Source organism: Lissotriton helveticus, chromosome 10 (assembly GCF_964261635.1).
Source record: "Lissotriton helveticus chromosome 10, aLisHel1.1, whole genome shotgun sequence".
In the NCBI taxonomy this organism is placed as follows: domain Eukaryota; kingdom Metazoa; phylum Chordata; class Amphibia; order Caudata; family Salamandridae; genus Lissotriton; species Lissotriton helveticus.
Window position 1 is genome coordinate 540908321 of NC_136071.1, and position 19707 is coordinate 540928027.

General features: G+C 45.6%; 1 long non-coding RNA gene across 1 annotated transcript in view; it reads right to left on the reverse strand.

Annotated features, from left to right (window-relative positions):
- Positions 1-19707, reverse strand: part of LOC144785389 (uncharacterized) — a 135705-nt gene that overhangs the window by 64976 nt on the left and 51022 nt on the right. The window lies entirely within an intron of this gene.

A 19707-nucleotide genomic window follows, 5' to 3' on the forward strand; every position in this document is an offset into this window, starting at 1 on the left:
AATCCCACTGAGGGCTACAACTCCCTGACTGTGAGGTAGGAGCTCTGGCATGTTTTGTTTGAGTAATAGAAACGTCTTCCAAATGCTAAATTCCCATATGTGAATCTCAGGTGTAATGAAGGTTCAATAAAACAAAAATAAATGTGTGAATGTGCAGTGGTGAGATTAAAACTACCTAGTGGGGGCAGAAAACTTTTTTTCCGCTTGCTCACACTGGTAGGGTTAAAAAGCAGTGCAAATAGCAGTACTGCTGATTTAAAACTGCTGTATATCATAAACGGTCAACTTGTTTCAGCTTGTATCTAGGCTTTCTTCAGGACCAGACTAAGAATAAAGCTGCTGCTTGTGATAAAAGTGACAGAAATAAAGAGAAGATAGAGTGCTGGAGCCAAGATGGCGGCTGAGTAAGACCTCAGCAGCTTACCTCCATATCGCTCAAGCCCTCAAACGAGTGCCTGCCGAGAATGCGCCCTGGCCCTGCATGCTGGTTTCGCTGGCGTGAAGGAGAGCGGGGGTGAACGAGAGACGAGGAGTCTGCCGGGCGTATCGAAGGGACTGTGGTCCTCGCTGGGAAGTGTTAGCCTGGCTACTGCTGACGGCAATCTCTGGCTGGGGTGAATCAGAAGAGAGCCGGCTCGAGTTGCTTAGCAACCAAGACGCCGGAGTTACGGAAGTGCACTCCACGAGCATAAAGGCTATGGCAGCGCGAGGAGAAGCACGAAATAAGACGTGCTCCACAATGCAGGCTCTTACTGCTGCTACACGGCCCGACCTGAAACCCGACCCGAAAGCAGCCATTGATCAGGAAAAATGCTAAGTCCCTTTTCACAAGCTGCTCATCTGCAGCAGTAGTGGAAAAGAAACATACTGTTATCACAAGTCTGTTCCCCCCCCAAAAAAATTATGATGATCTGAATACTGAGGAGGGAGTTCGGAAGGATAAACAGACCAGTGGCTCTGCTAACAGCGAGAAGGCCGATAAAGGACAGAGGACGACTCAAGAGAACCTGTTGATATAAATAGCATGCGAATGTCATGGGGGTCAAGTAATGAGACTACCGTTCTAAATATGGATGATACCTCTGTAAATATACTCCAAAAGAGGGAGGGAAGCAAGGACAATGGCGGGCTATAGACTACTCTCCCCAATAACAACCAAATGGATTCGGATACAAAAGAGAAAGTGATAAATGACCCCAGGGCAAGCCAGGAAGTAATGCAGTCCCCGCTCACGCTTGTAGAAGGTTTACATGAAGGCCTTTTAGATAATACAGAGATGGGCCACCTGTCCCCCGATCCTATGGAGAACTTCTTCTTGCTGAAAGAAGAATCCGGCGACTCTGATGTCATGGGCTCACACAGTGGGAGCAGTGATGATGGGTACGCAGATACACCAACAAGAAATTGTAGCCAACAGGGGGGTAGAAAGGCGCACAGGATATCCAAGAAGCTCTCGGAAGTGAGAAAGAATGCTTGTAAGACCGGTACAGAGGAAGTGCCCGAACTCGGGTGGGACTATTCAGATACGCAGCCGCATTCCTTACTGGGCTCAGATGGAGCAGTGAGCTAAGACAAGAGATCACAAGAGGGCATGGTTGTCTTTAGGGACACCGTGAAAACGCCCAAACCCACACTAGCCATGATTTTGCAATCACTAAGTGTATTCTAAAATGAGGTCAAATCAGAAGATTGGCTCGTCCGAGTAGCTGCAAAAAAACTATAAGGCTCAGTGCGCAAAATAGGGAAGATCTACACTGAAATAGCTGAAAGAATGAGCATGGTTGAAAATCAGACGGAAGTGCTGGAAACTACAGTCGATGCTCTAAGAACTCAGGTGACTTCGCAGGAGAGTTCAGGGAAGGACATTATGTAGAAACTTGCGGAGACAGAAAACCGCCAACGCCGGAATAATTTACGGATTCTTGGGATCCCCAAGAATAGCGAAGGAAGCGATATCTGTGCATTCACCATAAACCTCTTCAAGAATGCGTTTCCAGAATTAACGAAATGGGATTGGGACAATGAAATACAACTTGTGCACAGATCCCCGTTTGCAATGCCCAAGCACCCTCGTAACGGTCAATCATACTCTAGAGTCATTTTGATATATTTTGGCAACTTTCTGCTACGACAGGCGGTGTGCGACCTCGCAAGGCTGAATAAAAGACGGAATTGGGAAAGTTTTTCATTTTTTGCTGAGCCGGATTTTGCACATGTCACAGTGGAGAGGCGTTGGAGGATCCGACAGCTGATCACACCTTTCCAAAAAGCTGGTGCAGTAGCTTTTCTCCAGAACACGGCTACACTGAAAGTAGTCTCACAAGGACGAACCCTGTTTTTTACATCAGATATACAAGCGGAGCAGGCATTGAAGGAAATCATTGCAGGGAAAACAGGGCCCTCTGAGAGTAATTGGTAGTCTCTCTCGATATGATGGACTATTTCTTGTAATACATGGATACTTCTGTGTGGAGTAATTATGATTTTTTTCCTCACTTCAATGGGGATGAGGGCGCATGAAAGGGAAATAACCAAGGCGAGTTGTTGTTTTTTTGTGTGTTCATGAGAGAAGGGGGGTGTGGACAGTTTGTGAGGTTGGTCAGACGCTAGCACACAGGCTCAGGATTGAGCCTGGCGGCTTAGATAGTGGTGTAGGGTGGGGGTGGGAAGGAGGTAGGACAAGACTAAGGTTTTTTTTAGACACAAGGTGTATTTGATAGGTGGCAGGGTGGGGGGACCAATGCAAAAAAGAGAAATAATAAAGAAGGGCAACCATGGTTTAAATTGAAGGATATTACTACAGTTAAGGATGGATGGGGCAAACAAGCACTATTATGGCTAGGGTGAAAATTGTGTTGATTAACACATGTGACCTTAAGGACGTAAAGAAAAGACAGAATGTAGCTGTACAATTACAGATGACTGGGGCTAACATCATATGTCTACAAGAGACGAACATTGAGGTCTTGCACGGATATTTGCTTAAATCACTTGGGTATCGGCTTATCATGGCTTCAGCACAGGGGGTGCGAGCCAGGGGAGTGGCCATCGTGGCAAAAGGCGGGGTCCACAATTTACACGTTCACAAGCCGATAAATGTGGACAGTGGGCAACCACTAAATGTCATTATGACAAGGGGGAAAGTAAAATGCATTATGTACTATCTATGGCAATGTCAGCGACGACCCAGATGTGTTGGTTAGCATGGCTAATGAACTGGCTCACTGACCCTCTCGCTGATAGTGTGTGGGGATCTCAACTTACATTTGCCAGGGGAATGGTCTCTGGGCCCAGACTTTAAATACCAAGGTAGGAAGCCAAAAGTCTTTCAGGCACTGAGAGAGATGTGCTTGTTACATGGGTCGATATATGGTTGGCAATTAAAACACTCTGGGGATCCGGGATTCACGTATTACTCTTATACGCACTCCCGGCATGCACAGTTAGACTACATGCTTATAACTAGCTCCTTCAGGTCAGCCTGTGAAATAGAAAATCTACCAAGGTCTTATCGGACCATAATCCTCTAGTATTAAATCTAGTATGTGGGATAAATAAATCCATCACAAGGATATGGACGTTTGAAAGAGCCCTATTGAGGAATGAGAAATGTTGCCAACATATGAGGAGCTGGATTCCGGGCTTTATCGTGGAAAGCTGGATAGTGCAGCAGTTGATGAGGTGTGGGATGCCCTAAAGGTAGGTATCAGAGGGGAGATGCTGCAATTCTCTCTTAGCTCTAATAAAGAGGGCAAGCAAAAGATGGCGGCCTTACAGCAGAATATGGCTGAGGGAGACTTGACCAAAGCCGTTCAGGAGGGACGAGTAACTGATAACGAATTGAGTCAGGTGGCAATTGCTAAAAACTATATGATTGAAATACTAATGGAGAAAGCTGTATCCAAGGCAACAATTATAAAGAGAAAATCTATGAATTAAATGAACAAGTTGGCCATCAACTGGCGTTTCATACCCAAGAAGAATCATCAGCTAATATAGTGAAGGAAATCAAGGATCCAGAACTCGGCCTGAAATCTGAATCCTCTGAAATAAGAACCTCATTTCAACGATTTAATCAGGATTTGTACGAAGAAGTAGAAAGCCAACAGGGCAATCCTGAGACATATCTAAATCTAAATACAACAGTCAGATTTGAGAAAGAGGATCAAGACAGTTTAGATACCCTCCTCACTCGGAGGAGATCTTTCTCTTTATGAATAACCTGGCTATAGGGAAAGCAGCTCGTATAGACGGTATTCCAACCGAGTTTTATGTTAAGTTCGCAGCACAACTCAAAGAAATAATACTGGAATTATTTGTTCATATTTTTCAGATAGGGAGGCCACCAGCCTCATGTTCATCTGCTAAAGTTGTGGGTTTCTTAAAAAAAACTAAATCCTATAGAAATGGGGTCTTATTGCCCTATTATGTTGATAAACGGAGACTGTAAAATTTATTCCAAACTATTAGCTACCCGACTGGTACCAATTATACATAAAATCGTATCTAACCGTCAGCACAGGTTTATCCCTGGGATATCTACAATTGATCACGTCCAAAGGGTAATTTCTTACTTTGATTTTACAGAGGTGACAGGAGACGCTATAGCACTTATATTACTCGACGCTGAAAAAGCATTCGATTGGGTCTCCTGGAAATTTCATTGGGCTGCCATGCTACACTGTGGAATTAGTGAGGGATTTATAAAAGCCATACAAATGCTATACGTTGACCCAGTTGCCAGTGTGATGATTAACGGGGTATTATCGGAAAAAATAACCATCACTAGGGAGACGAGGCAGGGGTGCCCTTGCTCTCCTCTTCTATTCGCGATTTATATCGACCCATTCATCCGCAGGCTTGAAAACAATATGCTAATATCACCTATTTGGGCACGCAACTACGATACAAAAACTTTGGCATATGCGGATGACATCGCTCTAGTCACCAGCGATCCTATTAGGGCAATAAACGTGATAGAAGAGGAGGCCCTGAGCTTTGGAGCAGTCTCCGGTTATAAACTAAATCAAGGTAAAACCCAGATAGTGCTTAATGACAAAATCAGGATGAGGGATGAAAGAGTCACAAATAAAGCTACATAACTAGGGGTTAGCATAACCGCAAAAGTAGAAAATACAGTTAAAAATAATGTTGAACCACTGGTCCATCGTACAAAAAAAAGAATTGGACCGATTGAATAATCGATTTTCATACTTTTTTAGGTCAATCTGCTTCACTCATCTAAACCAGTGACTGCTTCAGGACGTGTGGTTTAAGTAGGCAGAAGTCATCTAACGATAAAACGCCTCTGCAGACATGTCTTCTAAAAATAGAAAAATAGATGGATAGGAATAACTCGTCTAACTATCTAGAGTAAGCCGAAACCATCTAATGATAAATTACTGCTGTGGACATGTCTCTAAAACTAGAATGACTGACGGCAAGAGTAACGCTTATACCTAGCGAAGAACAGCCTCGAACACATCCGAAAGTTTTCCACTCATGCAGACCCAAACACTCACCTCTCTGTCGGTACCTCATCTCGGTACTAAAGCTGCAACCAGAGATACCCGACAGGAGGCTCAGGTTGCCGTATTTGTAGAGGTTTAGAAGGCGCGCATTCTCATCAACCCGTCTTAAGGACCCAAGGTGCCCTTCTTGATTGCCTGAGCTCAGCGGTCGGCAAACTAATAAAACCACACTCTGAGAAGGGGGCTGATGCGCATGCATGCTGCTTTAAACACTATGCCTGAGTTGTAATGGCCTGAATTTTAAAAACTTTATTAACCTACTTGTGGCCGTGTCAAGGAAAATGCTGTATGGTGATAAGTAGAACACGATCATTAGGACATAAGTGTTCATTGCTAGTTTGTGTAGGAAACACCTCTCTTCAGATTAAGTAGAGCGCGACTCTAGACGATATTATCATATTAATAGAGGTATGTTTATGTAATTGCCTCTATTCCTATATCAAGTGATGGCATATGTCCACACTACCTGCAGTTAGCAAATGTTAGTACCTGACTCAGAATGGGGTATATGATGCTTAAAACAGTTTGATTCTTATTGACCTTGTTACCCAACTGAGTGGTGGCAAAATAACACAGGTGTGTGTAGTTAATCCCAAGTAGCGTAATGGTGATAATAGTGAGCTTGCAACGTATCACATCTATGTTGCATTTCTGGTGCTGGCCATTTAATAGAGTGCTAGCTGTTTACTAAAGAGCTAGCCACGGGATCTCATCATTTAGTTCGGGGGTGTCACTTTTGAGTCGGTATACCCAACATTGTTCACATCTAAACAGAAATGTAGAGATATCCGTGATATGCGAAGGAATCCAGGGTTGCTCAAGGACTGTCAAATAAAGATCCTCAGCAGAATGATTCATATCCAAAAAGTGGGTGGTCATTTTGGTCGATCTTTTCGTACACTGAATGGTGCTTTTCTGTTCAAGTAGTCTCTTCTTGATCTTGCGCTTAGTCATCCCCATGTAACTCAAGCCACATGGGCAGCAAATTAGATAGTTAAGCTTATCATTGTTACAGTTTGTGTGTTTGGACAGGACCCATGGCCTATACGTGCCAACATCTATTTCGGTTCTGCGTTTGGTTTGTGGACAAGAAGCGCACATTCCACACAGAAAATGTCCTTTAGTAGGGGGTAAGCCTCACAGAGCCTCCTGGTCTGAAGTGTTTTTTTGTGCAGGTCAAGTATGTACCACTTGATCTTTATTGTTCATATTCCTATTGAAGGTGAACAAAGGGCGGGCAGTGGTTCCTTCCCAATGTTCAGTATGTTCCAGTGTCTGAGGATACTTTTCTTGACCTCATTTGAATAGCCACAGAAAGTGTTCACACATGTCAACCTGGAATTCTCTTCTTTTGGAGGTGCCACTGCAATTAGAGCCTCTCTTTTATTATTGTCAGCTCTTTTCCTGGATTCCTGTATGATCTTCAGAGGGTACTTCTTTTCTTTCATATGGTCAGTGAGTTTGCCTGCATGCACTTTGTATTTTTCCACAGAAGAGCAATTCCTCCTGATCCTGAGAAATTGTCCGAAGGGCATATTCTCCCAGAGAGAATTTGGATGATAACTCTGGTATGACAATAAAGAGTTCAGAGCATAGGCTTTTTGTACAGCTCTGTGCCCAATCCATCCCATTCTGGAAAAATCCGGATGTAAAGAAAGGGTAAGCTTGTCTTGGAGAACTCAAACGTAAATCTGAGAAATTCATTTCTGGTATTAAGCCACTGGTTGAAGGCCTCTATGGTTTCTGGCGATACTCTCCATATTACAAAAACGTCATTGATATAACGTTTCCAAACAAGAATGTGTTTTTCAAAGGGATTGTTCTCTTGGAGGACCACTGTCTGTTCAAATTGATGCACATAGAGGTTAGCCAGGCTATGTGCTGTCGCCGCTGCCACTAACCTGTGGTTAGACTCAAGGCTCAATCAACAGGAGTGACGATAATTCTCCCACACTCCCTGGAACAGTCCAAGGGTGAGAATATAAACTACACTCACACTCCCACAATGTCCCCGAGAGATGTAGGGATATGAAGTCAGCGTATAAAGTCTTCTTATCGACCAGCCGGTTTCCCCCAGGGTGAACAGGAAGGGCTAACCTACAGGGAGACATAAGATAGAAACATACATATAAAAAGGGTCTTCTTCCCTCCCAATAGTGTAACCACAACTTTAAATCAGTGCAAGCTCTACAACAAAAAAACACTGTCTCTTACCGGCTGGATATCTCTTGATGTCTGTTGTTTTAAAACTTGTAGGTAAATACTTCTTTACCTTATTATAGTAACCAGGATCTCCTACAGAGATACAAACAAATAGTGGAAAGGGAGAGTAGCCATAATATCAGCTACTAGCTCAAAATCAGGAATTTCTCGCAGGAGTGGAATGCAGAATTTTTTATGATATCAAAGCAAATAGACTAGTGGAGAAGGAACAAAATAAATAGGCTGAAACTAGCCTTAATATTACACACACGACCTTGAGGTCTCAATGTGAGGGTGATGCTTATCACAAACTCAAAGGAAAAAAATGGAGTCAACCGGAATGAAAGTGTCCACGGGAAAAGCTCATTTAACCCGCGTCGTAACTGAACGTCAGGAAAGAAGAAAAGGAGGCAGGTACAGCTGTAGCCTCTCAGGGGGTGTTCCAGGAGAGGAATTAACGGGGCAAGCACCTCGGGGAATAGGGTTCTGACAGGAGCTGCAATTTCAGGGGTAAACACAGCGGGAAGTAAAAATAGGTTTCTGATAGAAGCCGTGGTCACAGGGGCAAACACAGAGGGACGTAGAACGTAGCCGCGTACATAGTACCTCACCCTCGGCTGGAGTTCTATCAGAGGGCAGGCCCGGGTAAAGAGAAGGAATTCTTGAATGACGGCATTCAAAGCATGCGATTCAGTGGCACCAAGGACGCAGGGATATCTTCGCTAGTGAGTAAGCAGGACGCTGGGACACAGGAAGGGGCGTGGTTGCAGGACGAGATCCAAAGCCAAGCAACTACGCTTCGGTCTTCTCGTGATTTTAATGCAAGGGATTACTAGCAAACTCCACCTTCTGACAGCAGTGTGTCTTTTTCCCTATAGAGCAAGCACTGATGTTTTCTCACTATCCCACGAGAACGTGCAAGAGGCTTGACACCTGACAGGGGCCAATATGCTGCCCATGAATGTACTGGACATTTGCAAATACAGATCATCCTCAAACTGAACAAAGTTTTCTTTCATGGCCATGCATGCACATGATAAAGTGTGAAGGAGTGATGCTGTCAACAGGATTAGAACCGAGTAAGGACTCTATTGTTGTGTCTCATCCTGAGGTATACACATATACAAAGATTCCACGTCAAAAGAGGCTAGGTAATCTTGTTCTACGTCAAACTTGGTCTCTACCAATAGACGTAACAGATCTTTCGTGTCCTGAATATAGGTAGGCATCTTCAGTACACGAGGACGTAGAGGATAAACAACAAAAGTTGACATCGGTTCAAGTAAATACCCTATTCCAGAGATGATAGGCCTCCCTGGTGGAGGTAGCTATTCTTTATGTATTTTAGACAATACATAGAAGAAGGGTATGATAGCATTGAAGGATGGGAGGGACATGCAGTGGTTTTGCAGCCATACTGTTACACTGCTGGTTTGGACTGTCGAAGTTAGAAAAAACATTGCCTGTGCTATGTGCAGTCATAGTCCATGAGGTTTTCACATGCTCATTTGTAACATTACAAATGTATTTTGTCCAGAGGGTACTGAAGAATGTGTGTACAGTTTTCATATTGCCCATTCGGATATGTGTGTATTATGTACAAGAGTAAAATGCCTGAGTGTAACACTCGTGGTGGTAATTCGCCTATGACACATCTGATAAATGTAATTTGGAGATGTCTTCCTTCCATTGTATGTTTTGTCTCGCATTTGTATGCACTGGTTCCCCTCTCATATTGTACATGCATGTGAAATTTCTGAAGGCCCACGTTTAACCTCAGTGTGAGTCCCACTGGCCTGCACAGAAACTGCCCAATTTTAAAAGGACCCCTCGGTAAATGGACTGAGTAAAGCATATGTGTTGTCTGCCACCTTAATTCTCAATGAGCTATATTAGGTCAGGGGATTGCTCAAGACATGACTACACCTTGTGAGAAGAGTGTGAAAATATAAAATCATGGCCCTAAATGTGACCTTCAAGACACAGTTAGCCATTCACTGGCCAAGGACATTGAGGGGTGTGTGCTGTTGGACACAGTGAGTCTACCTGACATATCTTGTCAAATATATTGTATGTATTTCTCACTCAGATACTGCATCACAGATGTGGGTCTTCTTCACATTGGTTTCTGTGCAGGCACTCTGCATGTGTATGAGATGGCCAGGTACTGTGTCCATCATCCTACATGTATTCATTTCTATGAGATTATTTGATACAAGTGTACTATGTGTCATTCTGTATGGCCTCTGCGCAACATTTATGTATTGGTGTGCTATGTTTTTTCATGCTCCTGTACTGACACACAGTGGTACATAACACAGTGTCACTGAAACTCCCTCTTCTTGTCCCCCATGCCTGCAGCTTAACCACATTGCTGCTGCCGTCAGCCGCTGATTATTCGGAGCACACACACTTTGTCATAAGAGGTGGGATGACATCTGCCAGCTGAGCCAAAAAAGTGGCACAGATGATGCTGGGGCTGCTCCCTCGGAGTGGCAGGTTGGTGCGCAGGAGCATGACACCACTAATGGCCTGCATCTTGGAAGTGACACAGCCAGAGATGGATGGACACTTGCTGGCCCTTCAGCAGTCTAGTTGGGTATGAGTTTTTAGCGAAGTGTGACTTTGGGTGTCAGTGACTGCATGAATCCCAACCATGAGCCAGTGGGAAGCTCTGTGATGTTTCTAGTGTGATGCAATGGCTTCTAAGTGGTCTCAGTGTTGAGTGCAGCTGGTATTTATGTTTACATGTGGGTTATCATGTGTTTAAAACAATGACCCTTGCCATTGACAGATGAGATATGGCCTTGTGACATATGCTGCAGTATGAGTGTCATAAACATCACCTGGCAGTGAACGGCAATGAGCATCATGTTATCGTGCATTTATAGATTTATGCTGTACACAGCATAACATTTGTACCAACTACACAGCAGACACCAATGTGCAACTGTAGTTGTGCTTCAAAGCACAACATGGTGGATAGCAGGAGCTTGTGGCCATTGCAAAAGGACATTTGGGAGTCCATATCTGTGGTGTTTTCACTTAAAGTGACTCCATATGTGACAGAGACAACATGTTTAGATGTATACCTATCTCACCTACAGGCCGTTAGTTATGCTTACTGAGAATAGTATGTTAGGTAGCAGGGAGGTACGGGCCAGCTATTTGGCTGTGTCAACTCACATGGGGCATTACTATCAACTATGCATGTTTCCATGCATCTTCTGATGATTGCATAAAGATTGCACATGCTGACTGTACATGGAGGAGGGCAACATGGGAGTATAATTTAAAAGTTTTGTTCTTCGCTTGCATATGATGTTTGTTAGTATGGCACTATACTGAACCTATGTCTCTGTCTCTTGCAGCATCTACCAAGGGCATGGAAGGACAGGGGACCAACACCAGTGGGGAAGCTTGTGGCGCGACTGCTACACATGAGCTCACTGACACTGATGTGACCAGCACCTCAGAAGGGGACAGGAGTGCCCTGGATGAACCATGCCCGGAAACACCAACCTCCACATCATCAGACTCCAGCGGTGACTCCTTGATGTTGAAGGGCACAGGAAATTCATAATCTGCCTCATCTTCCACCTCACATCATCCAGTGCCCACTCTCCCAGTTGCTAGCACAAGTGTTCTCCATGCCCGCAGCCCTAGGAAAGGTAGAGCCTCCTTCCCCCCCAGGCACCGCTGCCCCTCTCTCCCCTGCTGCCCTAGGTGTGGAGGCCGTGGAGCTTTTGCGCCAGCTCTGTGTGGATCAGACTGCTCTCCTGAATGCCTTCCAACATCATGACAAGAAGTTGGCACAGGTAGTTCCCTTCATGGACGGGATTCATTCTGATGTGGGTGACCTACACCAAACTGTCCAATCCTTGTCCTCCACACTGACAGCAGCCATTCAGCAGCCAAAGGCTCCCAGTCCAGCTCCTGTCCCTTAAGCAACCGCCCTGCCAGTGGCACCACCTACCGAGAGTGCCCACATGCCACAGCCCTAAGGCACCAAGTCCTCCACACGCAGCATACAACAGCAGCACTCCAAGCGGACCAGACCACAGAAACCGTCCCACAACACCAAACAGGGACACAGGGGTGCAAAACTAAAAGCTCCTTACGTGACACTCATGGGCATCAGGCCATGAAGCAGGCATCAACATCACATTCATCAAAATCACCCCCAACAACGGCACTCCGATCCGCACACCTGCTCCCAAAGACAAACAAACAGTTGCCCTGTCTGCTGCGAACCTGGTGCCTGAAACGACTTAGCACAAACTCTTCTCTAAGACAGATTCACCTACAACGTCAACTCCCACTTGCACCCCTGTGAAGCTGGGTTAGGAGAGCAAAGTCGGGGGTTTACCTGGACAACAGGGGATGCAGGGGAAAAGGCAAGGCCACCCCAAGTGTACCACCAGATTGATCAAATACCCACAGGGAGAGCCACCTGCACCTGATACAACTTTGGAGGAGAGTGAGCCTGTTGTGCCCACCCCACTTCCCACTCTGGCCAAGACATGTGTGGGCTTTCAAATCCCCGAGCAGTTAAGACCCAGCCCTCAGCATTCAACCTTCAGCATTCAGCATTCAGACACTGTGCCTCCACGCAGCATATCTTCACCTCCCTGTGCCAACACACCACCTGGTCCAAGCAGCCCTCAGGCTCCTACAGCCACTGATGCCTCTACCTCAGCCAGTTCTTTTTCTTCCAGGTTCCAGTCGTCCAACCTCCCCCGACAATCAACCACCTTCCAGTTCAACTAACAGCCAAAGTTAAAGCAAAGTCCCCCTCCCCACACCATTTCTCCCACAGCAGTGCCTAGACTGCCCGTTTGTCGCCGCTGAGCTGAGGTATTTCCCATGGCAGTGGACCGTTTACCCATTCCCTGTGCAGTTTTTCATGCACACATTTGGGGACCAGAACTATGGGCTGGCCAATGGACTGCTGTTTGTCAAATTTGATGCTCATTTCCTGTGCAGTTTCTCATGCACACATGTGCATACTTTTAATTTGTACTGGCCAATGGCCTTGCTGTGTGTCACTTTTGATGTCTATTCCCTGTGCAGTTGCTCATGCACACATGTGTGGACTAGAACTACGGACTGGCCAAAGGCCTTGCTGTTTGTCACTTTTGATGCCCATTCCCAGTGCAGTGATAATGCACACATGTGCATACATTGAATTTGTACTGGCCAATTGCCTTGCTGTTTGTCACTTTTGATGCCCTTTCCTTGTGCAGTTTCTCATGGACACCTGCATACTTTGAATTTGTACTGGCCAATTGCCTTTCTGTTTTGTACTGTTGATGCCTATCTGTGTATTATGTACTAAAGACTGTTACTCCTGTTGTCTGCTTTGTCAATGTCCTTGTGTAATAAAAAGTTGTATGTATGGGTATCGGTTCATGTGACACATGCTCTGTATGCCACTTTAACATTGTCAATTGCTTATTATACTTTTTCTGAGGTTTCCAGAGGTAACAGGCACGTTTGTTCTTCATTCTGAGGCTTGAACGTGCAATGATGGTTGTTTGGGATGATCTACTCTTCTCCTAATCATTCTGTGCTCAGGTTTGCTATATTGTACATGTGTCATGTTAGGATTTAATACCAGAACTGAGGTGAATGCTATCCACAGGATTACATGCGGGTGGCAAGCGTCCGGCAATTCTGTGGGCTCTTTCTTGATGTGTGCACAGCAGTGTTGATGTGTAGTCATCTTGTGTGGGCCTGTCTTTATAGTCACATGAGTACATTTGAATGTGTGTACTTGAGTAGTCATATAGTGTGATTGGCCTGTCATTGTCAGTAGTGTTGATGTGTATGGGCCCATGCACATGCCAACTACACACATGTAGGATCCAGGTAAAAAGTGCCTGTTTGGTACATTGTCAGACATGTGCTTCAGGTAGTGGGCACAGGAAGTAGTTGTAGGTTGAGGCACTGTGCAGTGGGTTCTTGCACTCCTCGGGGACATCTACTTGTTGTAGCTGGCATTTGTGAGTCTGCAGAGAAAGTCAAGGCAAAGTCTGTGTTGTGTTTTGTTGATCAGCCATGTGTCTTGTTTAAGTATGTGCTCACATTGCTGACCTGCTCAGCCACACATATATTATGTGTGAGTTTTGTCATGCCTTGCTGTCACTTGAAACATTTTTGATTCCAGTATGGTATGTGGTATGAGGAGTCATACCATCCCCTATAGGTGCTGCTGATGCCTACACATTGTGAGTTACTCCTCTATGTGTTTGTGGACTGTACACTCCTCACCTGTCCACTACTGATGTACACACCACTTCAATCTTCCACCCCATGTCTTGCCAGTGTGTGAGCCTCCCCACCACTTCATAGTGTGACACTATACTGTGGAAGGATGATCTGTGTACAGGACCAATGTGCCACTCTGGACAGTTTCACAATTAGTTATGTGTCATTTTCTTCTAATAGTTTGCACTCATGGTTGCTCATGTGCAGTGCATATGTTTGAGCAGCACAGTCCTCTAGTCATGTTGTTTGCATCTGGGTTTTCCTGAGTTGTGCATCAGTGGGTGATGGCTAAGCTGTTATGTGGGTTTGCTGAGGTACTGCTTCCCTCCCCTAGTTTATGTTATATGTGTGTTGTGATGATTTGTGTTGTGGGAGTTCATGGTGGGGCACTCAGATATGTGTGCTACTGGTTTGGTTGGTGTGCATGCAGTGCTGTCAGTGTATGTTGCCTTCTACTTGCCTGATGTGCTTTCCCCTGATGTCCAGCTGAGTTTGCTATGTGATGGATTGGTATGTGCATCTGTTGCGTTTTTGTTGTAGATGGATGCAGTGTTTGGCCTGTGTTGGCTCCCTACTGACAGGTGCAATGTGTTTGTGATGCTCTATTTGCATGACATTGTGTGTGAGTAGTTTGCACATTGTGATTAGGGCTCCCGGTTTTCCGTTTTTACGGATTTTTACATATAAATACAGACGGAAAACAAGTTTTCCTTTATCTGTATTTATAAATAAAAACTGGAAAATACTAGTGGGTTAAGAGGTGTCAGCCCGGGCTGAGTGAGGTTCCCGGGTACACACAGAGCTGCCAGCCACACCAGAGTACTTCACAGCTCTTTAAAAAAGTCAATTTACTTGTTGATGAGTCTTTGTTGTACTTTCACCCCTTCTAAGAGGCCCTGCCAGAGTCAGATTAGAAGCCTCTATTCACACCATTGCGAGACTGAACAAACACAGCTTGCTCCAGGAAGTGTCTTGGAGGGAGGGGTTAAACCCTGGGGCACCATGAACACCCTGATGTTTGCCGTGTGGAAAGCCTGAGATCACTGCAGTGGGGGATAAAGACTGGGTGACGTGGGGGGGGGAGGAGGAAGACATTGGACATTGTTAATATTATGTTAAAAAAATAATTGTTATTTAGTTAACATTTCCTTACACTCTCCTTGTGTCCCATTAGAGTTTTTTTCTGATCTCTCTCTTCTGGGGCTGCACGACGCAGTCTGTTAAAATGCTCTTGTCTGCACTTGGCTGGCAGCAGAGGTGAGAGGGGGCAGGGGGAGCGTGGGGCAGAGGAGGGGGGCTCTCTCTGGAATGAGAGCGGTCTCCTCCTACACGCTGTTAAGAAATGCAAGGCAGAGAAGAGCAACAGTCGCTCTGGACAGTAGACCTCACCACGAGGAGTCAGAGACAGCACGCTCATACCTGGCACATGATCTGCTTAACAACCCGTGGCAGTATGGAAAAAAGATCACACCCCATCAAGCTGGTTACACATTTTATCCGGGGAACAAGGTAAACCCTGGTGATGTAACCTCCAACCAGGCTACACATGGCAGTCAGAGAACATAATCACACATGGCATGTGTCATACTAAGCAGCACCTGGTCCACAGGCAATAAGACTAACTTCCAGCTGGGGCACCTGATAGCATAACATACAGGCATCTGCACTGTAATATATACTTTGTTGTTAAACTCAATGGCTTGTATCGACCTCACACGGATTAAAGGCTGAGTGGACCAGCCAGGATAGGAACCCGTAATAGCAGTGTGAACATAGATTTCAGCAGATTTCAGCAGCTGGCGCTTAACCGTATGAGCTATTTCAGCAGCAAGGACGTCAGGGAATCAGAGGGTATTTGAAGAATACATTATCCTTGGCCGCAGATATCTGTATAGCAGTCAAAGAATGCAGCCATTTTTCACCACGACGTTCTCAATCCCCAGAATGGGCTGGGCAGGATAGAAAGTGAACAAGATCACACCTGGCTAGGTCCTACTGAATGCTTCTGTCATCCACAGTTCAAAACCACACCTGGCCAGACTACGATTCTGTCACTTCACTTGCAGCCCAGCTATTTAATGCAACATATAACGTCGAAGGAAAACAAGCACTGGCAAAGTCAATAGGTCTGACTCTGGCAAACTGGTGCAACAGATATATTTTTTATTTTTTTTATACAAATATATGCCAGAAAACTTGCTAACACCGAAGGATGATCATCATATGCTTGTTACTAGTTTGGTGACAGCAGCCATTCAGCAGCCAAAGGCTCCCAGTCCAGCTCCTGTCCCTTAAGCAACCGCCCTGCCAGTGGCACCACCTACCGAGAGTGCCCACATGCCACAGCCCTAAGGCACCAAGTCCTCCACACACAGCATACAACAGCAGCACTCCAAGCGGACCAGACCACAGAAACCGTCCCACAACACCAAACAGGGACACAGGGATGCAAAACTAAAAGCTCCTTACGTGACACTCATGGACATCAGGCCATGAAGCAGGCATCAACATCACATTCATCAAAATCACACCCAACAACGCCACTCCGATCCGCACACCTGCTCCCAAAGACAAACAAACAGTTGCCCTGTCTGCTGCGAACCTGGTGCCTGAAACGACTTAGCACAAACTCTTCTCTAAGACAGATTCACCTACAACGTCAACTCCCACTTGCACCCCTGTGAAGCTGGGTAAGGAGAGCAAAGTCGGGGGTTTACCTGGACAACAGGGGATGCAGGGGAAAAGGCAAGGCCACCCCAAGTGTACCACCAGATTGATCAAATACCCACAGGGAGAGCCACCTGCACCTGATACAACTTTGGAGGAGAGTGAGCCTGTTGTGCCCACCCCACTTCCCACTCTGGCCAAGACATGTGTGGGCTTTCAAATCCCCGAGCAGTTAAGACCCAGCCCTCAGCATTCAACCTTCAGCATTCAGCATTCAGACACTGTGCCTCCACGCAGCATATCTTCACCTCCCTGTGCCAACACACCACCTGGTCCAAGCAGCCCTCAGGCTCCTACAGCCACTGATGCCTCTACCTCAGCCAGTTCTTTTTCTTCCAGGTTCCAGTTGTCCAACCTCCCCCGACAATCAACCACCTTCCAGTTCAACTAACAGCCAAAGTTAAAGCAAAGCCCCCCTCCCCACACCATTTCTCCCACAGCAGTGCCTAGACTGCCCGTTTGTCGCCGCTGAGCTGAGGTATTTCCCATGGCAGTGGACCGTTTACCCATTCCCTGTGCAGTTTTTCATGCACACATTTGGGGACCAGAACTATGGGCTGGCCAATGGACTTGCTGTTTGTCAAATTTAATGCTCATTTCCTGTGCAGTTTCTCATGCACACATGTGCATACTCTTAATTTGTACTGGCCAATGGCCTTGCTGTGTGTCACTTTTGATGTCTATTCCCTGTGCAGTTGCTCATGCACACATGTGTGGACTAGAACTACGGACTGGCCAAAGGCCTTGCTGTTTGTCACTTTTGATGCCCATTCCCAGTGCAGTGATAATGCACACATGTGCATACATTGAATTTGTACTGGCCAATTGCCTTGCTGTTTGTCACTTTTGATGCCCTTTCCTTGTGCAGTTTCTCATGCACACCTGCATACTTTGAATTTGTACTGGCCAATTGCCTTTCTGTTTTGTACTTTTGATGCCTATCTGTGTATTATGTACTAAAGACTGTTACTCCTGTTGTCTGCTTTGTCAATGTCCTTGTGTAATAAAAAGTTGTATGTATGGGTATCGGTTCATGTGACACATGCTCTGTATGCCACTTTAACATTGTCAATTGCTTATTATACTTTTTCTGAGGTTTCCAGAGGTAACAGGCACGTTTGTTCTTCATTCTGAGGCTTGAACGTGCAATGATGGTTGTTTGGGATGATCTACTCTTCTCCTAATCATTCTGTGCTCAGGTTTGCTATATTGTACATGTGTCATGTTAGGATTTAATACCAGAACTGAGGTGAATGCTATCCACAGGATTACATGCGGGTGGCAAGCGTCCGGCAATTCTGTGGGCTCTTTCTTGATGTGTGCACAGCAGTGTTGATGTGTAGTCATCTTGTGTGGGCCTGTCTTTATAGTCACATGAGTACATTTGAATGTGTGTACTTGAGTAGTCATATAGTGTGATTGGCCTGTCATTGTCAGTAGTGTTGATGTGTATGGGCCCATGCACATGCCAACTACACACATGTAGGATCCAGGTAAAAAGTGCCTGTTTGGTACATTGTCAGACATGTGCTTCAGGTAGTGGGCACAGGAAGTAGTTGTAGGTTGAGGCACTGTGCAGTGGGTTCTTGCACTCCTCGGGGACATCTACTTGTTGTAGCTGGCATTTGTGAGTCTGCAGAGAAAGTCACGGCAAAGTCTGTGTTGTGTTTTGTTGATCAGCCATTTGTCTTGTTTAAGTATGTGCTCACATTGCTGACCTGCTCAGCCACACATATATTATGTGTGAGTTTTGTCATGCCTTGCTGTCACTTGAAACATTTTTGATCCCAGTATGGTATGTGGTATGAGGAGTCATACCATCCCCTATAGGTGCTGCTGATGCCTACACATTGTGAGTTACTCCTCTATGTGTTTGTGGACTGTACACTCCTCACCTGTCCACTACTGATGTACACACCACTTCAATCTTCCACCCCATGTCTTGCCAGTGTGTGAGCCTCCCCACCACTTCATAGTGTGACACTATACTGTGGAAGGATGATCTGTGTACAGGACCAATGTGCCACTCTGGACAGTTTCACAATTAGTTATGTGTCATTTTCTTCTAATAGTTTGCACTCATGGTTGCTCATGTGCAGTGCATATGTTTGAGCAGCACAGTCCTCTAGTCATGTTGTTTGCATCTGGGTTTTCCTGAGTTGTGCATCAGTGGGTGATGGCTAAGCTGTATGTGGGTTTGCTGAGGTACTGCTTCCCTCCCCTAGTTTATGTTATATGTGTGCTGTGATGATTTGTGTTGTGGGAGTTCATGGTGGGGCACTCAGATATGTATGCTACTGGTTTGGTTGGTGTGCATGCAGTGCTGTCAGTGTATGTTGCCTTCTACTTGCCTGATGTGCTTTCCCCTGATGTCCAGCTGAGTTTGCTATGTGATGGATTGGTATGTGCATCTGTTGTGTTTTTGTTGTAGATGGATGCAGTGTTTGGCCTGTGTTGGCTCCCTACTGACAGGTGCAATGTGTTTGTGATGCTCTATTTGCATGACATTGTGTGTGAGTAGTTTGCACATTGTGATACATTCAGATGTGTGTTGCATGGGTTGTATGACGATCCATCGTCCTCAATGTCATCGCGGGAGTTCTCATCGCGGCAATTACATCGCAAATGCAGTCACACCGGCCATTTTCTCATCGCATGTTGTTGCGACGCAAATGCGGCCATGTAATTCGATCGCGTGTCACATCGAGGACTTTACATCGCGCGACATGACAACGCGATCCCGATGCGATGGGTGTTTCCCGTGCTGAACATGGGCTCGGTTTCCGAGCACTGACAAGGCAGGCTTGTGGCAAGGATGTTCTTGTTTGAGATTCCCCTCCCCATTTCTATGTATATTTATGGCATATTGACATGTGGCAAGCAGGCTTAAGAGCTCCAAACCGCTGAGCTATTTTCCCCAGGACCCTCCAGAAATGAGGGCACTTTAGGAAAGGTTAACCGATGGGGACCCATGATT